Source organism: Aythya ferina, assembly GCF_964211825.1.
Source record: "Aythya ferina genome assembly, chromosome: 3".
NCBI classification, from domain to species: Eukaryota; Metazoa; Chordata; class Aves; order Anseriformes; family Anatidae; genus Aythya; species Aythya ferina.
The window spans coordinates 26,917,414-26,931,545 of record NC_140298.1 but is presented as its reverse complement, the minus strand read 5'-3'; the positions used below and the strand labels follow the sequence as shown (position 1 = coordinate 26,931,545).

At 38.9% G+C, this 14,132-nt stretch overlaps 1 protein-coding gene across 6 annotated transcripts in view; it reads right to left on the bottom strand.

Annotated features, from left to right (window-relative positions):
- The window catches only part of CHRM3 (cholinergic receptor muscarinic 3), a 278,689-nt gene that overhangs the window by 173,947 nt on the left and 90,610 nt on the right, over positions 1–14,132 (bottom strand). The window lies entirely within an intron of this gene.

Here is a 14,132-nt window from a genome sequence, read left to right as displayed (position 1 = left end):
CCGTTAATGGTAATATTAACTTTTCAAATCATAAACATCAATACAAGATGGAAAAGCCTATTTCCTTACATTATGTAAAAATACTACTGTAGTGCTCTATTCTGAATTATCTGATGTTTCAGTGTTTCAGCAAGATTTTTAAGTATGGACTTTAATAAAAAAAAAAAAAAAACATTTTCTCCTGAAAACAAATGTATTTTAGCACTACAGTGAATTACACTCCCTTGTGACACACAGCAATTTTGACCATCAGCACTGCGAGGCCATTTAGCAGAGACATGATACCAACAAAGACAGCTATACTCTGTGTCATCATATTTTATTGCAAACTTGAAAGACACTATTTAGCACAACCTAGGGTAGTCTGCAAAGATTTTACTGTTTAGCATGCCCTTCATTTGCACCGTAATTAAAGAAGATGAAACTTCATAGTTTCTGCTTTGAAAAACACTAGCCTTGCTTTCTAGCACGGCAGCAGTGTACTCCTTATAGATTTTAATCAAAGCAACAATACTTGCTATCAGAAATTGAAGAAACATGCTTATTCCAACTACTGATTTGTTTTTCAAATCTTAAAGGATCATCTTTGTTCTCTTCTCTCCAAGGTCCTTGTAGCTCTGCTAGAAAGCTCTGTCATCTCCACCTTGCAGACTTCATGGAGCTCTCGACCAGCACAAAGCACATGTCCTGTCTGCCAGGGGTGCAAAGCCAGCAGCTCCAGCTGGGACTGGGAGGCTGAGCAGAGGCAATGCCACAACCCGCAGAGGCAGAAGAAGCCATGCCCTTGGAGGTCTTCAAAACATGAGCGACCTGGCCATGGGGCACAACCCAGCCAAGCTATGAAGTTAGCATTGGTTGAGAAGAGATTGAACCAGAAACCTCCAGAGATCCTTCTTGCCTTTGCTTCTTTTTCTTCTTGAAAAGTTCAAGGGTCTCAGCATAACAGTATTAGCTCTTGTTCTCTATATACTTCTAAGCCAACTCTGAGTGTTAAGTATAACTTTTTCTTGTTTAAGGACTATTTAAATATTTTCTGAATAGCATACAGAAAGATCTCCTTAGATGCAGGAATGTTTCTCTGTTACCTTCTAACCTGTAGATTCTGGCAAGCACAGAAGTCACATATACCCATCAAGAAGCATATGTCCAATAAATACTTTTTTGGACCTTTGTCCTGTGTTAGGTTTTGGACCATTTTTCTTCATCTTCTATTTTTACAGGAGCTGTAAAATAAGAAAGGTTTCTTCAATGGATCACCAGACTTCATGTTCCTGGCATTTTTTCCTTGAATTCAGTGAAACATAAAAAATAAAGAGTTGTGGAGAGAAAGAGGTTTGATCTCTGCTAAAAAAAAAAAAAAAAAAAAAAAAGAACAAAGGGAGAAAAAGGCAAGTAATGGGCTTTAGTATTACAGTGAAGAAATAGGTATGATTGGCAAATACAAAATGTTGCAGAAGACACAAAAAAGCGTTAAAATGGCTTAACTGCTGTTATTTCACTACCTAGAATATCTGAAGAGAACAACTGTATGCTGTTTATTTTCACTCGCCCTAAGCACTTTGCACTTAGCAGATGTCAGCATATGTTTTGACTAGAAACATGTAATTAAACTTGCTTTTAAACGAACAATTGCAATAGGTAGGGAATGAACAGAGTTGAGTCACTTCACACCAGCTTGCATGAAGCAGTATTGCCCAGCAGGACAATCCACCAGCTCCAGCATCCCAGCTAAGCTCACGACACCAAAATGTCTGACTGTATGACAAGGAGTTTGAGGAGTAAAGGGGAACTGCAAAAGGGGGAAAACAAGCCCTCTGCACAGAAACAAAATTGAGATGTGAGTCTTAAACAAGAAACTATTGCAACCACATTGCATTGCTAGAATATTTTCAATATTATTTGTATCCCTCCATCACTGCAGTTGAGACTGTATGATTTCACAATTTATTTCAATTTGGGGTGAGGTGGGGTGTGGTACCCCCCCTCAACTCAGTGTTCAGCTGTGGCTTCAGCATGCATACAGACACAATGTATGTACTAACCTCTACTTTTCTAAAGTAAGCTGCTTCTGCTCAAGCAAATTAAGCATATGGACCCAGATACTTGAGTATGTTTATGTACCCAAAGATTTTGGTTTGTGAAGATATGGGTCATGCTGCACAGTTAGAGTACTAAAATTAACCTTAAAAAGCAGGAATCTTACTAGCTAAGATCTGTAACTTTTTTTTTTTTTTTAATATTTGTATAAAATCTGTTCTTACTCCATCCTGCAGAAAACTTCCAATAACACCAGTTTCTATGTACTATACCATGCTGCCTTTACATGAAATAAAGCAAGCATGTGCCGATTGCACAATACTAGATTTTATGCAAGTTTAATTTGCTGCCTTTTTTCCAGCTAAGCTACTGTATGATTCACATACCCAAGCTCAACTTCTCCTCCCATCATTTCTTCCTTCCAACTATTGTGGTCCTCTACCATGTTGCATGCTGCAACTCCCAACCCCATGTCTGCCCCACTTCCAGCTTTTTTTTTTTTTTTTTTTTTAATATAATTAGGCTTTTCTATTTCTAAGCTTTGCCAGTGTTCCTTACGCTCTTTTATTTTTGTCCCACATCCGCAATTTCATCTTCTGTCACCAAGCCAAGAGATGCCTCCCAGGAACAGAATCAGTCACCTTGAATTCAGTAGTTAATAAAGTAAGTTTAGTGTTACACTAATTAACACCACACCTTTTACCTTCCTTGTCTTGTCTTATACAACAAAAAATAAAAACAACCTAAAAGTTTGTTCAAATGAAACTCATTTAAAAAATCGATTATCAAATAAATCCACCAAAAAAAAAAAGTGACAAAATTAGAATCTGCATAAAATCAGGTTAAAGACTTAGCTACAAACAAATACTTGCCAAAATACTTGCCTGAACTATGTGATACTCCATGTCCCTTCTACCCACAGAGAAGACACACATAGTGCTTTATTGATAAGGGCTCTGGAGCATCTCTGTGGTCTAATGGGATTCAGAGACAAAACAGAGATCTCCTGCCTGCCTCCTGCTGCTTCCTCTCAAACAGTAACAATGGTAACAGAGCCTATGCATAGATAATTTCTTTTATCCATTTATCCAATGTCCAAGTAAAGGCATTCCCAGCCCTTATAGTGGGAAAGGAGGCTGAGTTAATGCCATCTGCAACAGTGTCTGAGGAGAGGCGAGCAGGAGCCCGCTTGAGCTCAGCAATGAGCCAATTAATCAGCTGAGCCCTTCCCTAGCTGCAGCAAGGCACCTCTCTTGTTTGATGACAGCTTCAAAAGCAGGAGGCTGTGGGTGCTGCTTCCTTCACGCTTGTATTTGCTGTGAGCCTGAGCCACTCCCTGCAGGGTAATGTGCCTTCTGAACCCTCGCAGCACCATTGGGCTTCCTATGGCATGAATCCCAGCTTATCCCAGGCTATAGGTGGCTATATGTGGCTATACGTTCATGCAGCAGCAGGCAGGGCACAGCCCTGTGCTGTGGGGAGTGCTCTGGCCCCCGTCCACCAGAGCACTTAGCACACGGCTCATTTGAAACATGCCAGCAGTTCTGCTGAAATTCGGAGAGTCACAGTGTGGGAAGAGCCAGATTATGCCCTGAAAACATGAAGCTACATTAAAAACAAGTGCAAAGTGCAATTTAAAACATTAATACAATCATTTCACTGGATCAGGTAAATAGATCCTAGTAGACAACTTGTTCTACAGCACATTAATAGGGTCAGAGAGCTCTCACAGCCTGCTCATGGCTCAGGTATGCTACTAAGTGGATTAAGCATGAGAAAATGGAAAGTTCAGGAATATCATCCATTGCCTCCAAAACCAGAAAGAAAGGCAGAAGCTGAAATCTGAAGGATGCCTTTAGCTGTCCAGTGGACAGCCTTCTGCACCATGGAGGATGTGTGCCCTTCCACGTGTTGTACAAGCTCACTCTGCCTTTTAACAGTTCCTCAGGTCTGGCAAATTTCTTTTCTTTTTGACACTGACATAAGCAATAGAACTGTATGAATTATTCCCCTGAAAATGTTATTAACATCTCAGCACTAAAATTACATTGTGTCAAGCTGCAGACAAAAAAAAAGTTGCATTTGCTGAGTAGAGAATATTTTTATAGACTCTGTGCTTCCAGGATAGGATTAAAAAAATATCAAGACCACTTTTACTTGTGTGCATAAATATTAATTTACTTTTCAGATACGAAAAAAATAAACTAGTGTTGCATCCTACTGATATGATCAGATATCCTGAAATGAGAATGTACCATGATGTACCATTTTTATTTGAAAACAAATCTGCTTTTAATTTCAAGATCATAAATACATCTGTTGCTCAAATGCATCTGAAACAATTCAATTTTTTTTTGTTACATACAGTAATCTACACCTCAAGTGACAACCTCTGCGCTGGTTATCAGCCTACAGGGACAAGATAATAAGTAACCCCCTTGCTTCAAGAAATATTTTATAACACAAAATGTCACTGCTCTGTGAAGCAGTGCTAGCATATCTTAGCAAAGCATTGTATCAATGGTGTTTTAAAACTTCAGGCAATAGGAGCTGTAAGCTAACAGACTTCCAAAAACATACCATTCTCAATTTTGCAGTGCATGAATCTGTAATGCTTTCACCACTGTAGCTGAAAGCCACAGCTTCTTTAACACCATCATAAAAAATGAATTAGTATTTAAAAAAAAAAGTAATAAAACATGAAAAATTAATTAAAAATTTAGAAAGTCTAATTAGAAAAGCTTTCATTTGTTTCAATGAATGCTAGCACACACAAAATCTCCCTTTTTCCACCAGCCAAATCCACATTTATTTTATGAGGTCTGGTGGCAAACAGTTCTTGAGAAATGTGGTTCAGGGCTCAGCTTCCTTAAGGAAAGGGCCATGTGCCGTCGGTCACACAGACCTCATGGGGCTTCACAGGGGGGCTGGAAGCACTGCAGCTGAGAGGAGACAGGGCAGGGATGATGGGGAGGGCGAGTGGCTGCTAAGTGGCCTCACTGGAGGCCAAGCCACAGTCACAGCCTCCAGATATCAGAAATAACAAGATGAAGCAAAGGGAGTCATGTCTGCGCCTTCTAATTTTGAGAGAAAAGCTAATGAGTGAACTAACGAACTGCCTCCGTGGTTCAACTGGCAGACACAAGCTACTGAGGAATTATCTTTTGCCACGGCTGCAGGAGTGGCTAGCATTCAGAAAGCTGACAAACCTTCAGTGGGAGACCAGCAACTTCAGGTTAAGGAGTCGTAAATGTTCCAGAGTCTAAGAAAATAAATGGGAGGAAGAGATGAGAAAGGACTTAAAACACAGGGCACAGTCAAGAAATAATGAGAACAACTTCACCAGGCAGTGCTTGCAGCTTCATGATGAAGTGCAGGATTAGCTGAGGAGAAGGGGAGCTACCTCCACTAGAACAGGAAGGCATGAGCAGGAGGGGGGGACCTGTCAAAACCATGGAGGATTTTAGTCAGATGCAAGACTGCTTGAAAGCTGTAAGAAAAGGGACGGTAGAATTGCTACTTTCTAACACCTAGATTTGTTCATTGTACACAAGAGACTCTTTTAACGTCTCTTTCAGGTGCTGAAGCACTCCCGGACACTTCAGCAGTTGTGATGCACGCTGTCAGAAGGATGATCTCAATCCTTTCACAGTGCTGCAGTAATGTTCTTTATAACACCTTTTTTTGCTGGTTATTTTTATCAGTTATCACACAGTTAACAGATTGCTGAGCACTGACCGCTTGTAGCAAAAGATTCAGATCAAAGTACCAAACTCTCTGCTCTGCTTCTCCAGATGCTAGCACTTGCTCCATAAACCAGCTGCTGCTAGGAAGTTCTGCATTTGCTTGTTTAAGAGGGATCCCACACAAGTAAGCAAGGCTGTTCTTTAGAACTGGTAAGACCTAACTGATAATGAATCTGTCCTGTTATATTGCTGTGCCACTACGTCTTATCACTCCATAAATTACTGAAGCAATCACCCTTCTCCAAGCTACCACCTGCTTCTGTGAGCCGCTGCTTTCATATGTATGGAGCTTGCAAGGTGAGCTTTAGATACCCAGCTGCTCAGTATCAAAGGGCCACATGATCTATTAATATATTTATCAAATTCCCCATTTCTATTTCAAAGGTGCTGCAGAATCCAACTGCCCTCATCACTAAGAGCCTCCTTCCAACTCTGGGCCTACATTTAATACATAGTTTATAGCATTTGGTCCTGCATGAAAATTATTCTTCGGTTTAATGATGGCTGGTCTTCATTGTTTTCTTTCAAGGATAGTGAAGGCCAGCAAAAATCCAACAAATTAAATTTTGTGACACAATTAAAGCCAAACAAGATTGAAAAGCAACTGGTGACAGCAAACAAAGCAATAAGCACTTCTGAATATGTAAGTAAGTCCATCAGTAAATGGGGGGAAAACCACATCCTACAGGCTCTTTCACCAGCAAGAACAAGTGCTATAGTGACTGAAAATGCCCACATAAAAGCATAGGTACAGATAATGCACAAACTTCACCAAGTCATCACAGCTGATTCATGCCCTCCTACAGAAGTAACAAAGTATTGAAGAGATGGCTGTACAGGTCAATTTGAAGAAAATAATAATAATAAAAAAAAATTATATTCTTATTGCAGTCCAGTGTCAACCTCCTTTGAAGGTCAGTTGAATCATCATTTCCCCAAATTATGAAATACAAATAGGAAACCCAAGTTCAATCAGAACTTACTGCACAAGCACTCCTTCAATAATTCTTGAAGTGGGTGAGGGCTCTCCATGAGCTGAGGAGCAAGAGACATGGGAAGTATTTGTTGGCAAACCGTGGGACAGGAGTGGCACCAAAGCAGCACCAAGTCCGAACAACATCCCCTTTGCACTACCCCTGCCAGAGCCTGGGAGACATAGCCCAGGCACTCCCCCATGGAAAACTGTGCTACAAACCATGCTTTCGAGGCACCATGCCCCATCCCACTGCCCCTGCTGTGTAACACGGTTGAAGCTGCCGCTGCAGCCTGGGATGCTTTTTAGGCAGGTGCATTATCAGACAGCTTATCCAGACAACTTAGAAGAAAAAAAAAAAAAAGCACGGAAGGACATGGGAAAGATAATGCATCACAGGCAATGCATGGTGAAACCGACACCCTTCCTTTCAGGACAGGCATGTTTCACTGTACCTCCCCCTACCCACTGCTTCCCTTCCACAAGCAGTGCAAGAACACTTCATTTTCAAACTCACTTTTACCTCACAAAGTCAGTCCAAAACAACCCACTAAGGTTAATAACTGTCCTCCTTACCCTTCTGAAAAGGGTAATTTTCCCAGATCGTACTGGATTCGAAGAATTATAGAATGGAGATAAATAAAAACACACACACACACAGTAGGCAGTTGCTTTAATAATATTTCATGTGTGACCCACAAAATGTGTCTGGAAAAGATTCACAGAAGGAAAAACAATAAACAGAGCTCAGACAGCTAATTAATGCTGCTAATTCAACTTGTACCCTAACATGCCACTTACTGTCATCTGCATTCAGTCAGGGAATAGATGGCTACAGTTCCCAAGCGCTGCTAGTAAATTATTTTCACGTTGCCCTTTCCCTCATAAAGAAACCGCTACAGTGACAGAAGACGCTTGAGCTGCTTTCTGAGGGAGAGATTTCAGGGTGGGAGCACTCCCATCCTAAGAAACAAGCAGCAAAAAGCCTTGGACAGTAGAAACTTTCTGACTTCCACACAAAGGATATTTCATTTCAAACTACTTATATTTTTCACCCTTTTCACAATGCGCATCTACCCATACCCCTCCATTATTCCCGATTTCAGCTCGATTTTCTTTTTGCCTTAAATATGTGCAAGAGCACATAAGCTGTCTCCTAAACTCTCTTGCTGTTTTTTGCCCAGCATCTCACTTTAAACCTATTCTTTTGCCAGATTATGAATTTTAACTTAACCATATACTCCATAAGTAGACAACAAGGCCCACAACTACACCGAAAACACAGACATAATGCTAGTTTATCACTCGTTACGGTACACTATGAGATACGTGCTCTCCCCAGATCCCGTGGATTTGGAGTACTTTAAGAGTGCAAAAGAGCTCTGACAAACTTTCTGCAGGTATCATCTAAGTGAAGCACCCTACTGGAAAAGTCTGTTTCTCTAACCTGTGCATAATTTTCTTAACTGCACAATTTCACATCTGCACAGCAGCAAATACAAAAGTTATAATTTATGACACTGCCAAGAGATTTCTCTCTGAAACCTCAGTGTTCGCTTTGACAATACAGTTACTGTCTCAAGATGGCCAGCCTTGTTTATTATCTTTTCCTTTCCCAAAGCCTGTACCTCCCATTTCCCTCCAACCCCAGGCCCTCCAAAGCAATGACAGGCTTTTCCTAACAAGTTTGCACCAGGGCAGAGCAAGCACCCTCCTCTCAGCATGGTCAAGGGCAGCACCGCCTCTGCAGAAATGCAGTAGGATACAGCCAACAGATGTTCACTGATTTGGGAGCATGAATCAGCCACAGTCAAGGAAATTTGAGGCTCTCAATTCTTATACTTAGCACAATTCCCCTGACAGACTGGGTGGCACATGAAGACCCACACTGTACCAGCTATAGGCACAGAACACAGGTTACGCTGGAAACACTGCCCATATTAAAGGGGGAGGAAAGGTGATCAAAGAGCTTTATTTATTTTTATTTAGTTTATTTATTTTTATTTATTTAGCATAGCAGAAAACTCCCTTTGGGAAAAACAACATAAATTTTAAATGAATTTCTTGGAAAAGACCTATGGATTTAATTACTGTGGGGAAAAAAAAAAAAAGATTAACAGAATTTAATCTTAATTTTGGGATATTAGAAAACATTAAAGATTTTGGGAAACTTGCAAAAAATGCTGTTTTCAAAAACATCCTGCAATCTCCTAGCTAGAAAAAACTGGTGGAAGTGGGAAAATACATCTGGAAGTCAGCAACATCTGCACTGTTTGGGCTTCAGAGATGGGTGGGGAGAGAAAGGGGAGCAGCTTCAGTGAAGAATGGCTCTTTCTCAAGCCTGGTGGCTCCGTGTGCTCCTGGGTGGGGTGGCCAGTCCCGCAGCCATTAAAACATTTCTAGATTGATTTTTCACCTCTCACCAACAGGAAACCAAAACCTTAAGGATTAATTTTTGACAAAAATACTCTAACTATATAGTCCATCATGCTTGAATTAGATTATTGCAATAATAATTACAGACTGAGCACAGGAAGATTTTTGAATGCACTGTATCAACATACTTAAAACAAGATAAAGCATTCTCAGCACCAGCATAAACAGATTATGACTTTTTTTTGCACATGGATACTTGTGCCTTGCTTTGGCTTTCTTCTCCTACATGACATATCTAAGGAAAGCGAGAGGGGAAGCAGGAGAAAAGTGAAAGAGCTTTACTTCTGTCCTTCATATAGTTAGGATCTTATCAGTAATAGGACACCTTATAATCATTAATTCAAGTACATAAAATACTGAGAGCAAAAATAAAAGTCAAACATAATCAGAAGTTCTGTCAACATTGATATGGCTCACAGAAATGTGTTTTAAAAGCAGCTGTTCAAAACAGTTCACAAGCAAAGTTTATAGCTTTCTTTGAATTAACCAAAGAGAGTAAATGTTAGCAGTCTCATACTGCTCAGCAAAGTGATGATAATATGACAGGACTATTTGTCCTCTGAAATAACCACAAGTCTCCAGGTACAGCTGAATTAGCCTGTATCTTATAAATGGCTCATGACTATAGATGTATGTAACAGCAGCAGATGCATGCAGCCCTCCACTGGGTAGCATCAGAGTCAGAAGCTTCACCTTTCTCTAAGGAAGCCCACCAAAGGCTGGGACCACCAAATGATGCCACTCCATGTGGCTTTACCACGGCCCCTTCTAAACACAGAAATGAAATCCCCCTCCCTTCTAAGGCCATATCCTTTTAAAAATTGTAAAAGCTTCTCTGTTTGTCCTTTTTGTGCACCAACTTGATTACACCCAAATGCAATGGACTAAAATTCCTAAATGCTGCAAGAACACTTTTTTTTTTTTTTTTTTTTAAGAATAATCCTTCTACTTACACAAAATGTTAATGTACTGGAAAAATACTGAAAAAAAAAAAAAGATTTTATAGTGCCCTCAACCTACACTGCATGTTTATATCTATTGTTTTATTTTCAAGAGCTGTTCTTCCTTATTGTGCCCATTACAGAAAAACGACAAGATTGTCATGAAACTGATTGTTATAAATCTATTTTGAATATTTTCTCCTCCTGGTTTCAAAAATTTGTACTAGAACTTTAACAAAATGGTGAGCCTGGGCTTGAAATGTCTCAAGCATGTAAATTTTCCAAACAAAAGAAATCTAAGAGTATTCCTGCTCCAGAGCTGACTCACGTGCAGAACTAAATCATATGCATGACTATTTTTATGACCTTGCTTGGAGCTAACACAAAGTCAAGTTGCGCTGCAATTTAAATTACCTCCAAACTTCTTTTGGCAAGAACAATCCCTTGACGGTAACTAGCACTATTCTTTTGAGACATGATTTTCTAACACCAACACCTGCATTCATTTAATCTGAGCTTTTCAGACTCATTGGCATCACCTGCTGCACACAATAATGCTCCAGGCTCTTGTTGGAAAGCTTGTCTGATGCCTCAGTCCTCACGGGATTTGCCTCTTTGCAGCAGATCCCTCATTTCTTTTCCCTCTCCCCCGAGCATAATCACACCCACAAATCTTCTTTTGAAAGTCTTCAACTGCTCTTTGATAGCTGTTTTATAGACTGTCAAACTTGGCAATTTCATGCTTTTCTTAAACGGAAAATGTTCTCTCCTACCACTCATGTAGCAAAGCCAAAATATCAACAATCTTTCGGGCAGCAAAAGCAGACCAAACTTTAAACACCTCTCCTATGTTACTGCAGTGCTACCTGTTTCTACGTGGAATGATCTTTTCCAGGCTTTTGAAGTGAAGCCACCTGAAGGAGGCAACACAGGAGGGGCTCAGCTGTGCCAAACCACAATATAGCTTAGAGAAAGAATTAAAGACCAGCAGACTATGGCACTGAAATGTAGTAAGAAGGTTATTATGCAGGATGTAATACAAGCTGAAATCTGGTCAGGGTAACCCCAAATGGCACTTTCTCTTTTATTAGTACAAATGGTTGAAGTCTTGCTGTTACTTCTCATCCAAAAGGTTTCAGCTTTAATGCATGGCACTGATTAATTAGCACTATACAAGAAGGTCCTGCATAATGCAGAGTCAACCCATTAACTTCACTTGGCTGGCGATGAAACTCAGACCGTAGGTCCTGAAAAAAGCTATATATTCTCCAATGGGAAATAATTTCTATACCACTAAAACATCCACATCGCTGTCGTGAAACACTGACTACTTAACAGAGCACCACTACATTCATTTTACGTAGGAGAGGAAATGAAGAATGTCTAATCCATGGAAAACTAGATGAATGAACACATTAAAATTAGTATTGCTCTCACCAGAGGGAGAGTGAAGATACTAGAATTAACAAATATTTGGAAAAAAGCTAAAAAGCTACCACAACGAATAAACATAGACAAGACTAATGTGGCACTACACTGAAGCACCATTTTATTTTTACAGTTGTTCCTGTTTAAGTTGGCTGTGCAAAAGATGCCTAACAGAGGCAAAGGTGGTTTTTTTGTTTGTTTTTTTTTTTTTTTTTAAGGAGTTCAGCTAGCATAGTTAACATGAAAGACGATGAGCAGCGCAAGTTTGTGCAAACCAGAAAAAAATAGAGAAATTATATTGTACAAGCTAATTAAATGAATATTATTGATACACATTGCATTTTTCCTTAACAAATAGAAAAAGCAGGAGATGGTTCTAAAAGTCTTGCTTCTCCAGACACTATTTTTTGCAACCTCCTATTTTTAATAAATTTAACGTTATGTTTATATATGGAAGGGAAGCAGGTAGAATACAGCACTGCAAGCCTGTTATTGCTATGAATGTCAAACCATCAGGCAAACAAAAGATCTGAAGAACAACACTGATTTGGTTTAAGTGCTGGTATAATTGAAGACTTTCATTTTTATTGTGCCACATAATAACAGTGGTTAAAGTATTGTATCTCCCAGCCAGAAAGATTCTACCGTTCACAGAGAGCCTTTGTGCACTTAAAATGCAGAGCCATTTGAACAAGCGCAGTAGCTCAAGAGCCGCAATTGCCATAGCTCCAACAAAATAAAGAGAACTATAGGAAGCATGGAGCTCTTCATGCTTATCTTGGCCTGTTTTTAAAATAGGAAATAACAATATTGCATACACAGTCAGCTCCAGAGGGTAATATATCCTCTTCTAAGATAAGTATCTAAGACAGATATAAGAGAAGAACTGCCTCTTGGAGTCGCCTGCCTCTCTCTATTGACAATTGAGAGACACCAGATGAATACAACTCTTATTGTCAAGATCTGCGTAATCAGAGATGCACAGTAATGGATTCAGAACACAGATAAAGCATGCCATTTAAAAAATGGTGCAGGTTTTATTTTAAAGGAGAGAAATTACTTTCCAGGTTTGCTCATCTCTCACAAAGAGGATGATCATTTCTTTTCCCCTGAACCACTCCTTTTTTGAAGTGTTTCTGGATAATTTATTATTTTCTTTTGTTTATGAGTGCACATCTATATATGTGTATTCCCCAAAAAAAGACATCAGTTAATGACATCCAGCAAATTAACATTAATAGCATATAAGAATGCTTAGAATAAATATCATGTCTCACTAAGCCAGTGGTGCCCATTATTCAAAACCAGTATCCTGATGTATCTAAATTATTATTTCCTTAATATGTCATCATGACAAAGAACTACTTTTATCAATTCTATTCACAGCAGCATTTCAGCAAATAATTTAGAACAAAAATTAAAATTCTCCAAAAGAATGGCTTACCCACAAAAAATTTAGCCCAAATGAGCTGCTGCAAACCACCCTAAAATGCACTTAATGCACAGAAAATGCATTCGTAAGACATGATTACATAAAGCTGTAGAAAACAGTATAATATAAAGGGAAATAAAATGAGAGGAAAGCTGATAAAGAGAAGTGTTACATAGTTTTATGAAAATCAGAAGTTAAACTTTAACAGAAAAGAATATTAAAGATTAAGTTGCTTTTATCAAAAGCAAATCCACAAAAGACAAGGTCCTTAAGGTTTTGAAGATTTTATGCTGCTTTACTTCTACTACGTTAATTTTCTGACAAAGAAGGGTATCCAGTAACATTTCAGTGTAACCAGGGAGTCTGTAAAAGGGAAAATTACCTATGAACAGTAGTTATTCTATCAGAAAGTATGACTGTTTTACTTTTAAAAATCTGTACTGATCTAGTTTTCTAGCAGCAGTTCTGATCTCAATGAGATATTTCTGTTCAAGGTAATAGGTTGACAATATCTACATGCTCTTATTGACAACAGTTTAAAAAAAAATCATATAAATCTCTAAATAAATTTATTCAGATTTAATGCAGAGCTCATCTAAAAGCAATTAATGTAGAATTGAACTGTGGATGCCTGCCACAACAGCATGAATTAAACTTATGAAACTCATTCCTCCCCTTCTCAAGCACTTCATTAGTCCTTTCAAAGCCTTAGATTTTGTTTCTCTTAGCTGAAATATGTAAATTGCTTTTCAAAAGCTGTGTCTTTTCAACCAGTGTTTTCTCTTTTCCCTATTTCTACTATTGCTAATGCCAGCTAAAAGAGCATAATTAAAGTGAGAGGAGATATAGGAAATATATGCATCTGATCAGTGGGAAGTCACACAGCTGCAATTATTCTTACCTGATTTTTTTTTTGTTGTGATTCTTACCTGATTTTTTTTTTTTCTAAATTGTGCTTTGCAAAGCTACTTTTTGGTTGAGTCTCAAAATGATTATATGTTTAATTCTGGCACAGGACCTTATAATAGTTCCCTGCTGTTGGGTAACACAGTATGTTGGGTACAGGGTAACATCAATATGTTACAAATATTAATAGAAATAGAGTGAAAGTGAAAAACAAACCCATATCTCTTTACAGA